Raw genomic sequence first — 17406 nt, forward strand, 5'->3', positions numbered from 1 at the left:
AGGTGTAAGATGGTATCTCAAAGTTGTTTTAATTTGCATTTCCCTTATCGCTAAGGAGGTTGAGCATGACCTTAAGTGTCTTTTGGCCATTAGAATTTCTTCTGTTGAGAATTCTCTGTTCAGATCAGTGCCCCATTTTTTTATTGGGTTCATTAGCATTTTAAAGTTTAGTTTCTTGAGTTCTTTATATATTTTGGTGATCAGACCTTTGTCTGTTGCAGGGTTGGTGAAGATCTTCTCCCAGTCAGTGGGTTGCCTTTTTGTCTTAGTGACAGTGTCCTTTGCTTTACAGAAGCTACTCAGTTTCAGGAGGTCCCATTTATTCAATGTTGTCCTTAATGTCTGTGCTGCTGGGGATAAACGTAGGAAGTGATCTCCTGTACCCATATGTTGTAGAGTACTTCCAACTTTTTCTTCTATCAGGTTCAGTGTGTTCAGACTAATATTGAGGTCTTTAATCCATTTGGACTTGAGTTTTGTGCATGGTGATAGATATGGATCTATTTTCATTCTTCTACACGTTGACAACCAGTTCTGCCAGCACCATTTGTTGAAGATGCTCTCTTTTTTCCATTGAATACTTTTAGCTCCTTTATCAAAAATTAGGTGTTCATAAGTTTGTGGGTTAAAATCAGGGTCTTCTACTCGGTTCCATTGGTCGACTTCTCTGTTTTTATGCCAATACCAAGCTGTTTTCAATACTGAGGCTCTGTAATAGAGTTTGAGGTCAGGGATGGTAATGCCTCCAGACGATCCTTTATTATATAAGATTGTTTTGGCTATCCTGGGTTTTTTGTTTCTCCATATAAAGTTGATTATTGTCCTCTCAAGATCTGTGAAGAATTTTGATGGGATTTTAATGGGGATTGCATTGAATCTATAAATTGCCCTTGGTAGAATTGCCATTTTTACTATGTTGATCCTCCCTATCCAAGAGCAAGGGAGATCCTTCCATTTTCTGGTATCCTCCTCAATTTCTTTCTTCATTGACTTAAAGTTCTTGTCAAATAGATCCTTTACTTCCTTGGTTAGGGTTACCCCAAGATATTTTATGCTATTTGTGGCTATCGTGAATGGTGATGCTTCTCTGATTTCCATCTCTGCTTCCTTATCCTTTGTGTATAGGAGGGCAACTGATTTTTTGGAATTGATCTTGTATCCTGCAACGCTACTAAAGGTGTTTATCAGCTGAAGGAGTTCTTTGCTGGAGTTTTTGGGGTCGCTTATGTACACTATCATATCGTCTGCAAATAATGAAAGTTTAACTTCTTCCTTTCCGATTTGAATCCCTTTGATTCCCTTATGTTGTCTTATTGCTATTGCTAGAATTTCAAGCACTATATTAAAGAGGTATGGAGAGAGTGGACAACCTTGTCGTGTTCCTGATTTTAGTGGAATAGCTTTGAGTTTCTCTCCATTTAATTTGATGTTAGCTGACGGCTTGCTATAAATAGCTTTTATTATAGTCAGGAACGACCCTTGTATTCCTAATCTCTCTAAGACCTTTATCATAAAGGGATGTTGAATTTTGTCAAATGCCTTTTCAGCATCTAATGAAATGATCATATGGTTTTTTACTTTCAGTTTATTTATATGATGGATTACATTGATAGATTTTCGTATGTTGAACCAGCCCTGCATCTCTGGGATGAAGCCTACTTGATCATAATGGATAATTTTTCTAATGTGTTCTTGGATTCGGTTTGCCAGTATTTTATTGAGTATTTTTGCGTCGATGTTCATGAGTGAGATTGGCCTGTAGTTCTCTTTCTTGGTTGAGTCTTTGTGTGGTTTTGGTATCAGAGTAACTTCAGCTTCATAAAAGGAATTTGGCAATGACTTCTCTGTTTCAATATTGTGAAATACATTAAGGAGTATAGGTATTAGGTCTTCTTGGAAGTTCTGGTAGAATTCTGCATTGAAGCCGTCTGGACCTGGGCTTTTTTTGGTGGGGAGGTTTTTTATAACAACTTCTAATTCTTCGCGACTAACAGGTCTATTTAGATTGTTCACCTGGTCCTGGTTTAACTTTGGTAAATGGTACTTATCTAAAAAAGTGTCCATTTCTATAACATTTTCCAATTTTGTGGCATACAGGTTTTTGTAGTAAGATCTAATGATTCTCTGAATTTCCTCTGAGTCTGTGGTTATGTCTCCCTTTTCATTTCTAATTTTGTTAATTTGCGTATTCTCTCTCCGCCGTTTGATTAGTTTGGATAGGGGTTTATCAATCTTATTGATTTTCTCCATGAACCAGCTTTTTGTTTCATTGATTCTTTGGATTGTTTTCTGTGTTTCTATTTTGTTGATTTCAGCCCTCAATTTGATTATTTCCAGTCTTCTACTTCTCCTAGGTGAGTCTGCTTCTTTTTTTTCTAAAGCTTTCAGGTGGGCTATTAAGTCTCCAATGTGTGCTTTCTCCGTTTTCTTTAAGTGGGCACTTAATGCTATGAATTTTCCTCTTAGCACTGCTTTCATAGTGTCCCATAGGTTTGAGTATGTTGAGTCTTCGTTTTCATTGAATTCAAGAAAGACTTTAATTTCTTTCTTTATTTCTTCCTTGATCCAGGTGTGGTTCAGTAGTTGACTGTCCAGTTTCCATGAGTTCATAGGCTTTCTGGGGATAGCATTGTTGTTGAATTCTAACTTTAATCCATGGTGATCTGATAAGACACAGGTGGTTACCGATATTTTTTTGTAACTGTGTAAGTTTGCTTTGTTACCGAGTATGTGGTCTATTTTCGAGAAGGTTCCATGAGCTGCAGAGAAGAAGGTATATTCTTTCCTATTTGGGTGGAATGTTCTATAGATGTCTGTTAAGTCCATTTGATTCATTGCCTCCCTTAATCCTCTTATTTCTCTGTTAGGTTTCTGTCTGATTGACCTGTCCATTGGCGAGAGAGGAGTGTTGAAATCTCCTACTATTAGTGTGTGTGGTTTGATGACTGCCTTGAGTTTTAGTAACGTTTCTTTTACATAAGTGGGTGCTTTTATATTAGGGGCATATATATTCAGGATTGAGATTTCATCCTGGTGAATTGTTCCTGTTATGAGTAAAAAATGTCCATCTCCATCTCTTTTGATTGATTTTAGTTTGAAGTCAACTTTCTTAGAAATTAGTATGGCCACACCTGCTTGTTTCTTAGGTCCGTTTGCTTGATAAACCTTTTCCCAGCCCTTTACTCTGAGTAGATGTCTGTCTTTGTGGTTGAGGTGTGTTTCTTGTAAGCAGCAGAATGTTGGATCCTGTTTTCGTATCCAATCTCTTAGCCTGTGCCTCTTTATAGGTGAGTTGAGTCCATTGATGTTAAGTGATATTAATGACCAGTGGTTGTTAACTCCGGTCATTTTTCCTTTCTTTCTTTCTTTCCTTTGGTAGTAGAGTTTGTGTGTTTCCCTTCTTCAAGTTGTGCTGGTGAAGGGTCATTAGATGTCTGAGTTATTGTGGGCATTGTTGGACTCCTTGGTTTGTGATTTTCCTTCAATTACTTTCTGAAGGGCTGGATTTGTAGCTACGTATTGTTTAAATTTGTTTTTATCCTGGAAAACTTTGTTTTCTCCATTTATAGTGAACGAAAGCTTGGCTGGGTATAGTAGTCTGGGCTTGCATCCATGGTCTCGTAGTTTCTGCAGTATATCTATCCAGGACCTTCTGGCTTTCATGGTTTCCATAGAGAAATCAGGTGTAAGTCTGATAGGTTTACCTTTATAGGTAACTTGACTTTTTTCCTTTGCGGCTCTTAATATTCTTTCTTTATTCTGTATGTTTTGTGTTTTGATTATTATATGACGAGGAGATGTTTTTTTTTGATCCAGTCGATTTGGTGTTCTGTATGCTTCTTGGACCTTCAAAGGAACATCTTTCTTAAGGTTGGGAAAGTTTTCTTCTATAATTTTATTAAATATATTTTCTGGACCATTGAGTTGTACTTCTTCTCCTTCTTCTATCCCTATTATTCTTAGGTTTGGTCTTTTTATTGTGTCCCAGATTTCCTGAATGTTTTGTGATGAGAATTTGTTGGTTATGCTGTTTTCTTTGATGAGAGTGTTTATTTTCTCTATGGTATCTTCAGTGTCTGAGATTCTTTCTTCTATCTCTTCTAATCTGTTGGTGGTACTTGTCTCTGTAGTTCCTGTTCGTTTATCCAAATTTTCCATCTCCATCCTTCCCTCGGTTTGTGTTTTCTTTATTACTTCCACTTCATTCTTCAAGTCTTGAACCGTTTCCCTTACCTGTTTGATTACTTTTTCTTGTTTCTCTTGGTTTTCTTGGGTATCTTTGAGATATTTATTCATTTCCTCTACCTTTTTGTTTGTAATCTCTAATTGGTTGTGGCAGTTTTTCACCTCCTGTTTAAGGTCCTCTATTATTTTCATAAAATTCACTTTTGAGTCGAATTCTTCTAATTCTTCTGAATTAGGGTGTAGACTTCTCATTTCGGGATTCCTGGATCCTGGTGGTGTCACGTTGCCTTTCAAGTTGTTGGGGGAATTCTTGCATTGGCGCCTGCCCATCTTTTCCTTCAAATGGAGCCAGGAGAGGCCTGATGTCTTGGACCAGTCTTTGCAGTGACTAACTCTCTAGGTGTATCTCCTCAGTGTAGTGGCAGGAACCGTTCCCTTCCAGATGAACTCCTCAACACCAAAACATGGATGCGTGGTATTCCAATGACCCGCATAAAGAAGGCCGGATGCAAGGGGTCGGGCGGGGTCCAGTAGAACACAGGCGACACTGCAGTACAAGCTGGAGGTGCCTGTGCTCCCTTTCGGGGGTTGCTGAGGCCTGTCCGCTAGGCAGGCACTCACTGCTCTGGTTGGGTAGCCTTAGTGTAGGGGCGTTTGTGCTCTCTACCGGGACAGTCCGCCCCAGGGTAGCACACACTCACCCTTCCCGATGAAACTTCTCGGCACCTACACAGGAACTCCTGGATGCCCCAATGAGCCAGGGACTAAGGGAAGTAGGGCGCAGGCAGAGCAGGTCCAGCAGATCACAGCAGAGACTGCAGCCCCAGCAGCGGGGGGCCGCTTTCCCTGGCGGGGACCTTGAGGCCTGCCCTCTAGTCAGGGACTCACTGCTCTGGGTTGGTAGCCTTAGTGAACTGGTAGGAAACTGTTCCACAGCTAAGGACCTTGCAGACAAGGCAGGCTTGGGGGTGGGGGTGGGTGCGGGTGTGTAGGAGAGAAAGCCCTACAGCAGGTGCTGGGGGAGGGGCGTTTGTGCTCTCTACCGGGACAGTCCGCCCCAGGATAGCACACACTCACCCGTCCCGATGAAACTTCTCGGCACCTACACAGGAACTCCTGGATGCCCCAATGAGCCAGGGACTAAGGGAAGTAGGGCGCAGGCAGAGCAGGTCCAGCAGATCACAGCAGAGACTGCAGCCCCAGCAGCGGGGGGCCGCTTTCCCTGGCGGGGACCTTGAGGCCTGCCCTCTAGTCAGGGACTCACTGCTCTGGGTTGGTAGCCTTAGTGAACTGGTAGGAAACTGTTCCACAGCTAAGGACCTTGCAGACAAGGCAGGCTTGGGGGTGGGGATGGGTGCGGGTGTGTAGGAGAGAAAGCCCTACAGCAGGTCTATTATTAAGTTCTTATTCAGCATGTCCTTATCTAACCTTCTCAAAACATCTTCGTGACTCTTTTAAGACTTACTTATTTATTAGACATAAATGATAAAACAATTAAATATCAGTCCATTTTAATCTTGTTTTTGAGAAAAAAGGTAATAATTATAAAGAGGTATACTTTAGCTAAGTCATAATTTACCTATTTGTAATTATTACCTAGTGATGAATCCTGATTGCTGTCACCCTGATCTACCAGGGAAAATGTATCTACTGATGCAATCGAGGCACAAAGATGGAGTTGGCATTTTCTTTGGTCTGCCAACCATCTTCCCAAATAAAAACACAGAGACTTACTATGAATTATGAATGCTTAGCCTTATCTTAGGCCTTTCACACTAGAACTTTGAACTTAATTTAACCAGTCTCTATTCATCTATGTTTTGCCTTGAGACTGTTTAACCTTCTTTCATTTTATATGTCTTACTATCCTACTTCGTCTGTATCTGGCTGTTTAGACCCTGGTATCTCCCTGACCTCTTCTTTTCTTTCTCCCTTAAGCCTGAATTCCTCCTCCTACTTACCCTGTCTGCCTGGAAGCTCTGCCTATGCTTCCTCCCTTGCTATTGGTCATTCAGCTTTTTATTAGACCAATCAGGTACCTTAAGCAGGCAAGGTAACATAGCAACACATCATTACATAATTAAACAAATGCAATACATCCTTACATAGTTAAACAAATATTAGTTAAACAAATATTTCACAACATAAGCAAATGCACCACATCTTTTCATAGTTAAAGACATGTTCAGCAACACAAAGGTTATGGGAGTAAGCAATCACTTTCTGATTGAATTTGATGCCTGCTCTACAAGAAGAAACCAATGCCTGAAACTCTAAACCTCACCAAAAGTTCATGACTGGGGAGGTCATGGACCCTACAGGGAACCTACTATTGTCCTACAAAATGGTCACACTACCAAACTATTTTCTGAATAACTATGTTTATATTCATTTGGTTAGTGCTACTCCCAAACTTTATTAAATAAGCTTCTGTTTGCAATAGGAAGCAGTGAGTACAGAGATGGCACTACTGGTATAATTTTATACATATATGAAATTGTCAAAGAATAAATAAAAGATATTTCAAGTATTTCATTCTGTATATCTCTACCTTATTAAATTCTTGTTTTATTTGCTCATGAAAGTCATCTAAATTATTTTAGCAAAACAGACAGCTAAGCTTTTGTTTTTAAAGTTCAGGCAAGGAGATTTTAGTATGATATAATATCATGTGAATATTCTTTTATTTGTAAGTTTAATTACTATGTAGCAAAGGAGGAGTAGGATTTTCCACACCTTAAAACATCTTTGTGATTATTTTAATTGTAACAGATTTACTTGAAACATGTCAGAAAGTTTAGAAAAATGTGTAATTACATGTTTCCAGATTTTATTAGATTCATATAAATATATCCTATACTATATCCTTGCCAAATAACAACTTATACTCTATACCACAAGAACAAAACATAACATTTGATGAATGATACAAACAGATCAAATTTTTCAATGATAAATATACTTACCTTTCTTAAGCAACTGTACAGCAACAAAGCACATAACAAATTATTCTGTGTCATAACCCTCTGTACACTGCACTTTTCTGTTTCTCTGTCATTAATAATAGCAAGATAAGAGTATCAAAAATGTAACTAAACCTTGATTTTAATCCATTAACTATTATTCTCTCACTATGCTGGGGATCATAGGTTATCATAGGTCAGGCAGTGCTCTTCCAATGAACTATGGCCCCAGTCCTGCTTTTTGTTTTAATTTTATCCTATATGTCATCTAGAGACAGAGGCTCAAAGATTTGCTCATTTTCCTTAGGATTTTAAAGGAAGAAAGGAAAGTGTTTACATTTTCACAGTCTCCTCTTACTTTCCTGTGCTGCAAATGAACCCGATGAAATGAAACAAAATAAACAAAAATCTAAAGAGAAATCTCCAGGATTTCCCAATCCTGCGAAATTATATTTTCTACCCCTTTTCATATGCTAAACATAATATTTGCTGAACGACATATTAAATCAAAATTTGAGGTGATAAATATCCTTAATTTTCTCAAGCTATTCTTTTTTCACATCTTGGGAGATTTCATTAAAAGCTTGCTCTTGAACCTTAGTTTTTTTCCTCATGATCCTTCCACCTCCACATTTAGGAAATATTCATTGATTGTTTCATGGTTTGGAGCTCCTAACTTTAAATCATCGCCTTGATCCTCTTGCCCTTCTTCTTTCTGACCTTCTTTGGCAAGGGAAGTTTCTCTGTTTTCTACACAGAGCTATCAAATCATTGTCTGGTTTGCCTGCAGACACTGTAGAGCAATGAGGACCTCTAGGGAAATGGAGATTCAAGCATGTAATTATTGTAAGGTTTACAGCCAGGAGATTCTGGTAATCAACTAACCTAGGTGTTTGGTTCAAAAGAGAAACTGAAGTAATCACAATCAAGTCCAACTTCTATATTTATGGACCATCACTCAAAGTATAGCTCAAAGCAATTTGTTGAACATTCAGCTCATAATTAGGATATATAAGGACCTGAGGCAACAGACTGAGGCTTATCTAACTTGGTTAATTGGTTTTACATACCATCTCCTTTCCATTAACCCACACAAAATGACAAATAAAGCTTGTTAGCTAAGATCATTGGCGATCCACATAGCATCTACAAAGTGTGTTCCCACAAACAAGAGCTTCTATCCTTAATGCAGCAAGAAAGAGACACAGCATCCATAACTGTTATCATCCTTATTTAATGTCCTGGATGAACTGATGGCCTGTTTGCTTGTCATTGAAATAGGAGCACTCAACCATTATTTGACTCTAAACATCACACCAAACTGCCTCTTCATCATAGGAGAAAGTGCTGACTAGTCAATATCTTTATGCATAGGAAGGTACTTTCCAAATTAAAAAATAATTGAAGGGAAACTGTTGGTGAATATTATTTTAAGCCGTGTTACTTTTGGTTAGGTTGCATTTGTTTACCTCTGTAAAGCTGTATTACTGTGCCTAACTAAAACACCTGAGAGTCCTAATAAAGAACTGAATGGCCAATAGCGAGGCAGGACCAAGGATAGGCGGGGCTGGTAATCATAGAGTAGAAATAGGAGAACAGAGAAAGGAGAGGTAGATAGAACAAGGGGAGGAGGACATCAGGGGCCAGCCACCCAGCCACCCAGCCACCCAATTACACAGTCAGACACCAAATAAGAAGGAAAGAGAAGGTATACAGAAACAAAGAAAGATAAAAGCCATGAGGCCTAAGATAGATGGAATAATTTAAGAAAAGCAGGCAAGAAACAAGCCAAGTTAAATCCAAGCATTTATAAGTAGTAATAAGCCTCTGTATGATTTATTTGGAGCTCGGTGGTGGACCCCAAAAAAAGCCAAAAGAGAAAACATCTTCCCACAACATTTTGGTGTCCAACATGGAGCATGAACCCACAACTCTGGTATTAAGAGTCCAATGCTCTACCAATTGAGCTAGCAGGCATTTGTAAGTAAAGATAAGCTTCCATGAGTGTTTACTTGGGAGCTGGGTGGCGCCCCCCCCCCGCAAAAAAAAAAAACGTAAAAGAATAAAACACCACACAACAGGAAACATTATTGCTGTCTTAATTTTTAGACTACTTTGAGGATATTCAATCAAATGTGAATGCTTTGAGTCAGATTAATTTAGTTTCCACATACTGTCTCCACATGATGTATGTTACATAGCAGAACTTTACACGCCACATCACAGTTGACAGCACTCTTGCAGTTCTACCATGCTTCTTTGCTTTATTTCCCCTCCTGTTTCTTGTCAACTGACAGTGATTCAAAGCGTCTTCAGCTCAGTCTCATGGACACATAGACGTGCACACACCTATATATTACATGATTTGCCTTTGACTATTCACAACACAGCATGCCCGCCAACAGACTGATCTACCTCCATCAAAGACACGCATATTATGACATGCCCCCTAGTACCTTCAAACATTTTACAGGGGTACAACAGTCTCCTTTGCTTGCATAGAGATTTACCAATGAATTTTATCTGATAATCTGGAGGCTCAGAAGCTCAAAAAGTACAATTTCTCATACCATTTGTGTTCCAGATTTCGAATTCTTTTTGTAACTTTCCACAGAATCTTCTCCATAATTTTCATTCATTTCTCAAGCCATAAAGCTCACACTTTGCAAAATTTCAATTGAGTTTTCCTGTATGCTGAGTCAAACAGTTTTAAATGATACAATCGCTTCATCAAAAAAAAAAACAAATAGGCATTTAGCAAACACTTTTCCCATCCTCATTTTGCCCTGAAGTCTGAGAGACCCAAGGACACAGTTGTTCTCTAGTACAAATACACGCAAGCGCGCGCGCGCGCGCGCGCGCACACACACACACACACACACACACATCTTTATTATGAATTGTTTGTAAAGTGCATAAAATAATTTTATTAAATATCTATTATGTTGGTGTTTTAAACCATTGTCTATATTCTTTATGTTCATATTTTCATACTGCAGTCCTCCAGTTGCAGTTTCACAGCATATATTATATTCTACATTTAGTTTTTAATAAATTCATGTAGATATCCTTTCCTTAAGATAACACAAAAATCTAACAAGATCACAACCCTCCTCTTATGCAAATACAAAAAAACTTTCTCAAGTAAAAAATCTTTCAACTACCTATGCTTTTAGTTTCTGTATGTAAAGAGCTAAAGAAGACTTGCTATTTGAAAAGAAGTGAAATTTAAATGATGAGATTACCCTATGTTTCTATCTTTATTTCTATATCGTCTATCATCTTGATCATCAGCTGTATAAAGGAGGTATGGATGGTTCTTTCACTTTAGAAAATCTGTAATTGGTGTAATTTTATTAAACACATTTTTATTTTCAGTTTGATGGTTGCAATATAGAACTAATTTGGTATATTTCTGGTTCATGTCCAGGAAATTTCAGTTGCTTTCTTGACAGCCCTTCTTGATAGTGGGCTAATCTTGCCTCTACCCATCGTCTCTCTTTTGTTCCTTTCTTTTGTCACTGACAGTCTGCCTTAAATTGGTGATGTGATAAGCTAGTCTTAATATTTAAATGATATTAAGTTTTCCATCCCTTCTGATAGAAACCTACCCCCTCTACATTTTCCTGCATATTGATCTGCTGACCTGAAGAGCAGATGACATCCTTGAAAAAACTCTTCCCAAGGAGCTCTTGGCATTTTCCTTGTTCAACTTCTAGATGAGGAAGACATGACTGCCAAAAAACAAACAAAAAGTTGTAAGCTGAAGTTCTGTAACATTTTAAGTCACTATCATACTTAATTGAAGTGCTTTAAGGTCACTTTAGAAACCTTTTAAACTCATTTTCATGCCCTTCTTCTAGTCTAGCACTTCTGGTTTTTGTTTGTTTGTTTGTTTTGTTTTCGGACCACTGTTGTAGTACTTTCTCTGGAGAGGCACGATCAAACATCTACTCATCCCAGAAAGGCCATTCACTACAGAGCAAGGAAACTATTCCACCTCGGTCTGACTTGATGAACTAGTAAGAAGCATGAATGACTTGGGTTCCTGTGTCACATAAAAGCCCACCCCACTACACAGCCACTAGGACAGTAAGGAGACACACCATTCCTCAGCACAGCAAGGAAGACTGCCCTTTAGGGACTCTCTCTCCACTCTTGCATGCCAGCCTTAGATAGATTAGTCTCTATTGGATGTCTTTTCACCCATAGTACGGGGCATAGAATCGCTCTGTCAGTCTGGGCATCAGTTGTATTGTGTGATATTTTTCTCCCTGGGGAAATAAGAATAAACGTCTATTGGGAAAATAAAGGAGCAACAGCAGACCAAAGAAATGATTTTTCTCATCTAGCTTGGTTTACCAATGGCAAGCATAGATAATTTTAGGTTGTTCATCATCAAATAGCCCACCCAGACATAATGCCTCATGGAAGCTGGGTCAATTGAGCTCCCCGCCCAGAGAATGTGCTGGCAACTGTTCCATAGAACTGTTGTTACCTAATAGCAAAGGTTCGCTGCTTATATAATCTCTGAGGGGCTTATGAGTCTTGTATGTTTCAGTGACTCCCGAATCTTTCGAGTTTTTCTCTTCTTTCCAGGAGGCAATGCTACAATTCAGACAAAGTAACACGATCCTCTGAGAAGGTTTTTGAGGGGTGATACCTTACCTATCAGACATCTATTCCTCTGTGAAGAAGAGCCACAGAAAAAGCCTTAATATTGCCTTCACTGCACATAAACTGTGTTTAGCTCACCATACCCAGGTGTTATATGCAGCTCAAAATCTGTTATTTGTCCATTTACCTGATAAACACAGCATACAGTGGAGAAAACAGCATGAATAAACTGAAGAATTCAGGGAAAAATGTAAGTTTCATAAAGGGAGAGTTGAAGGATCTGGTGCTAAGCCTCACAAAAGCAATTGTCCTTCATCCATGTCAGAAATAGAAACAAAAATGGCGCTAATTATTTTTCTATTCTCTCTATAGATATTATTTCATTCTTACTAACAACATCATTTTCATATGAATGAATTGGATTCAGTGAATTGAAGACAAGTCATGTGGAAGTCTGCTTTGTCCAAAACACAAAAACTCAGAGGCATTTCAATAATCAGGATCCAGAAGTCCAAATCCAGTTGTTTGTTATGCTCACTGACGATGCAGTCCCAAGAAAATTTTACCTTAAATTCAAAATAATTACACAAAATATTGTGGCTAGTAATACTACTACCAACATGGGACTCAACTTAGAAAAGATCTTTATTTATGTATTAAAATCATTTTTACCAATGCTGATCTGAAAGTCACAGTTTTTATAATAAACATTTAAATGTATGTTAAAGCCATTAGCTCTCTCTCACTTGACAACTCTCCTGTTCCATAGTGGAGAGCTAATGGAAGTCACTGAACTACAAAATCTCACTTTGTAAATGATATAACACCTGAGTACAACCACAAGAATTACCCAGAGAACTTATGAAAGGGTCACTGCCTATAAAAAACATGTGTGTACTTATAGATTAGTAAGACATTACCAGACACTGCCCTTGATATATATATAAGTCATGTATAGTGTACTTATACTGACCAATTCTCCCATCCTTTTCACTAAGAAAATTATGTGTACGTATACATATATATTACATATACATTACACACACACACATATATATATATACATATATATAATTAGCTGAAATTAACTGGGGAGTCAACTAAATTTAGTATATTTCACATTCTAGAGTTATCATATGTATGTCTGAGGAAACAATTAAGCTTCTTACTAGATTGCATGTTTTGAAATAAAGTTAACCAATTCCAACACATGGACATATATCTAAATATTGGTTTCTTCTTTGAAAATGAAGCACAAAAGCCTCAAGTGAATCCCTAATAAATACCTACAAAAATAACTCAGTACTTGATTATACAGGCATAAATTTGGCACAACCACTATAATTTCTATGGAAAGCTATGCACATTAGCAAGCATAAGATATATTAATTTGTATGGATATGCTGAAAAATTCATGAATTTTTAAATATTATGAATAGAACAGTATTGCATTGGACATTATGATGCATCTTGGCTTTGAGATGTATGTTAAGAGCAATCAGTAAAGAATATTTCTTAAGGTTTCCATTCATAATTCTTCCAGACTTAATTCTTGTCTTTTAACGCATTTCTATTTCAAAATAGTGGGGATGGAGGGGGAAATAAAGAAGAAAAACCTGTTAGAAATAATGCTCTGATTGTTTCTCGAGAGAGAGTAAGGAAGGAGGGAGGAGAGAACAGAGATAGGGAGAGACTGAGGTGAGTCAACAGTGTCCAAATCATCCTCGAACCACAGAGCTCCAGGATGCTCCCTTCCTCTGCGGAGCAGCTGGGGCAACAGGCTCACGCTGCAGTACCTAGCACAGAAGTACTGCTTTTTTTTTTTTCTAGAACGTGTAGGCAGAAGCTTAATTCATATCTATTTTAAGAAAAAAAAAACCTGATGCGTTCAAAAATATTTAGATTGAAAAACCACGAAGACTGAGCAAATCTTCAACGGCTGCTGGTGGGCACCCATTTTGACAGGGAAGTCGAGAATAATAACACACTTTAGGCTGCTTCGCTCTTTTGGCACAGGATCTTACAGAAAACAAAGTGCTTGACAACTATCTTGGCTGGATCTCACCCAGCGAGGCAGGCAGAGCCTGGCATATTGTTCTCATGTTACAGAGTTAGTCATTAACCGGCGTGCCCCAAATCAGGACAGAACTTGGATCTTTTGACAAAACTAAGTCCGGAACATCATGGACACCATTCTTTCTCGTCAAGCCAGTCATGGTGGGTTTCAGCTGTGAAACAAGGGTTGCTAGAGAATATATTTTTTCTTGTTTGGCATTTATTCTCTCACTCTTTCTCTCTCTTCTCTCTCTTCCCTCTCTCCCTCCCTCCCTTTTGTCTCCATTTTGTTCACTCTAGAAATCGTGCTTTCAAGAAGGACACCAGTCATCAAAACAATTTATGTAAAGGAACAGGTCGCATGTAAAAATATCCCTAAATGCAGTTCATTGCCAAAAGAAATAAAATGAGCATGCCAGCTATTTGAAGAATACAAATGGATAGTTATATTCTAAAATGTGTAAATATGTGTTACCAAATACTTTTTCCATCACCATGTAGTCCATTTTCTGAAAGGAACTTAAAAATACAATCAACTTCACAGAAACAATGGAAAACGAGTTATCCTGATTGTAGTGGTTTGAACAAGGTGTTCCCCATAGTCTCCAGGATTTGAAACTCTGTTCCCTAGCTAGTGATGCTGTTGGGGAGGCTTAGGAAGTGTGGCCCCACTGGAGGATCTATTTCTTTGAGTTCCCTCTCTCTGTTTCCTACTTATGGCTCAATGTGTGCCTGCGGCCTCAGCTTCTGCCCCTGCAGTCAGACCTGCCACCTGCTGCCTCCGCTCTGCCGTCAGAAATTTTTATCCCCCTGGAACTCCAAGTTCAAAGTAATCCTTGCATCTGTGAGGTGCCTTGGTCATGGTGTTTTATTACCGCAAGCACACGGCTCATGTAAAATATGCAAATAACTGTGCAGCCTCTATTTATTGCAAGGGAGACGGACATCATTAACTCACGGTTTACTCAAGCCTCTTCCAGGTAGCTAGAAATATCTTGGGATCATGTCTACTCTATCTATATCCTTCAGTTCGGGTATTTCGCTCAAGGTGCCCTGAAGGTAGTTTGTACAACTTTACTGTAGAAACAAGGTTCACAACTGGATACTGTGATGTGCCTGGGATACCAGCACTCCAGGTGAAGGGAGAATAATGGTTTAAACCAGATAGGATTACACAGCAAGACCCTAACTCAAAACAACAACATAACGATAACAATGAGGTTCATAATAAAATGATTTAAGTTCTTTAGTCACTTTTCAATCTTAAATGCAATTTTACTTTAGGGGGAAAAAAAATCATTGCTATGCCATTGATGGTTGGGATTTGGTCTCCGGACAGAAACTAACCTGTCTGAGATACCTGGTGTTCTGGGTCATTCTTTAAGACCACAGATGCTCAGGACTGCAGAAACACCGATTTGAGTGCCATCTGGTTATGCAGTCTTGGAAAGGGGAAAGGCCTGACTTAACTTTAAAAATTAATAAGGTTTCCACCTATGCGTGCAGTTGTCTGGCAGGGGCGGAGTTTCGGCTGAGGGTGGGGATTCTGTTGAACCTCAGACCCCGCCCGCGTCACCTGCCTTCGAGGAGGACAGTCAGGCTCTGCAGCTGTCCAGGCCGACTCCCTCCGCGACGCCGCTCTGGCCGGACTGCACTCGCTCAGGGCGGCCCGATCAGGTTCCACCTCTGGCCTCTGAGCGGCTCGCTCCTGGGAGGATCAGGGCGGGTGTGTATCCGGAGTCGCTTCCTATTGGCCGCCTTGCCGGGCGTCCCGACACCTGATAGGACGACCCCGCCTCCCCGCAGCCTGAGCTCATTGGAGGGGCCCAGCCGAGGGGGCGGAGCGCGTTCCCCCGGGTTCTTGAGCGAGCGCGCCGGGCCGCTGAGTGGAGCTGAGGCGCGGGAGCGGGGCTGCGCGGCGGGCTGCGGAGGTAGGGAGAGCGGCGGGCGGTGCGGGCGGTGCGGGCGGGCGAACGGCGAGGGCGGCGGGCCCGCGGCTGGCAGCTCAGGGCCGGCGGACGCCCCGGGAGAGCCCCTCTCGCCGCAGTCCCCGGCCGGCGGGCACCGAGTCGGCGCGCCGAGCCCTCCTCCACCGTCCTGTCAGCCGCGGCCGCCACACACACAAAGAGCGCGGCGGCGGTGGCGGCGGTGCGGGGCGGCTCGCCCGGGGCCCGCAGCGCCCAGGCCGCGGAGACAATGCGGCGGGCGGGACTCCGGCGAGCGGCGGAGCCGGGAAAAGTTTGCGGCTTCTCCGCGGGCTGGGCCGGAGCCGGGGCCGGGCCGCGGCCGGGGGAGCCGGCTTCGGGACGGGGCCCGCGAGCTCGGGCGCCTGCGCGGCCGGAGGCGTGAGGAGAGAGCCTTTAATACTTTTTTTGGAGCGGGCGGGGAGAACAAATACAAGTGCGGTCGGGCGAGAGGCGCTGGCGTGCCGCTGTCGCGGGGACGGTAGCCGTGGGAACCCTCCGGGGGCGCAGGCTGCCCCTGGGCCCGGCGGGGGCGGGGTGGAGAGGTTAGAAGGTCGCCGAGCTGCGCTGCCCGCGACCGGCTCGGCTTGACCTTGGACCAATGATTTCAGCGCTCGGCTCGCCACCGCGGGGTGGCCGGGGAGGCGACAGCCGCTCCGAGAGTCTCCGGTGGAGGAGATTCTCCTGCAGCCTCGTCGGGCTGCGGGAGTTGTGAAGTGGGTAGGCCGGGACGTGGTTCCCGGCGCCCGGGCTTCGTCCTCCAGCCTGACTCCCGAAGTAACTTTTAAGTCGGGTGGCTTACAAGCACCGGCCCTTAAGGTTGTCTCGAGTGAAAACGAGGTGTCCATTACTTGATCTGCCATCCGTGAGACCGCTCTCCCTCGCTGCGACGTTTGAAGTCCTGGGGCGGGGGACAGAAGCCAGCCTAAGGGTGAAGTGGCAGGTGCCCCCTGCAAGCCCTTCTGCGCTCGGTGCAGAAGAAGCACGAAGTATTTATTATGCAAAGGGAAGAGCCAACGGGGCAGGTGTTGTGTTTGTGGCCTTGGTCTCTGTGTTACTGGTTCCTGCTGAAAAGTTTTGCTGAAGGGTGAGGTGTGTGTGTGTGTGTGTGTGTATGGGGGGGGGCTCTCTTGTGACAAAGAAGGAAAAGAAAACTTTGTAATCCAAGTAAATCTTAAAAGTAATGTAAATCTCCCTTGCGGGCGGGCACAGTAGCGGTGCTAGTACATCTTGATCTAATTTTAATGAAGGATTGAAAATAGCCACTGTGTTCGTATCACTGACGCCAAGTCAGCTCACTTACATAATCTTCTTTGTTGAGATGTGTGAGTGCCGCGAAGAATTCTGAAGAATGATTAAAACGTTTGTTCTGACATTGTCATTGAACTGTTGTCATTTCAGATTGACGTGGAAAATGACGAAATTCTTAACTTTTGGCTATCGCGATAACCTACACTTTACCATCAAATTAAAACCCAACCTTTCCACGAACAGAACTGTTGTACATACTGCATATGTACTTTGTCAGCAGTGTATAATGGAACTGTTTGCTCTGTCAATGTCAAGTACCACCGTGCTCTCACTTGGTGAGAGTGCTTCTTAGATGTCAGGTGCTCCACTGC

The sequence above is a fragment of the Chionomys nivalis genome, chromosome 19, assembly GCF_950005125.1.
Source record: "Chionomys nivalis chromosome 19, mChiNiv1.1, whole genome shotgun sequence".
In the NCBI taxonomy this organism is placed as follows: domain Eukaryota; kingdom Metazoa; phylum Chordata; class Mammalia; order Rodentia; family Cricetidae; genus Chionomys; species Chionomys nivalis.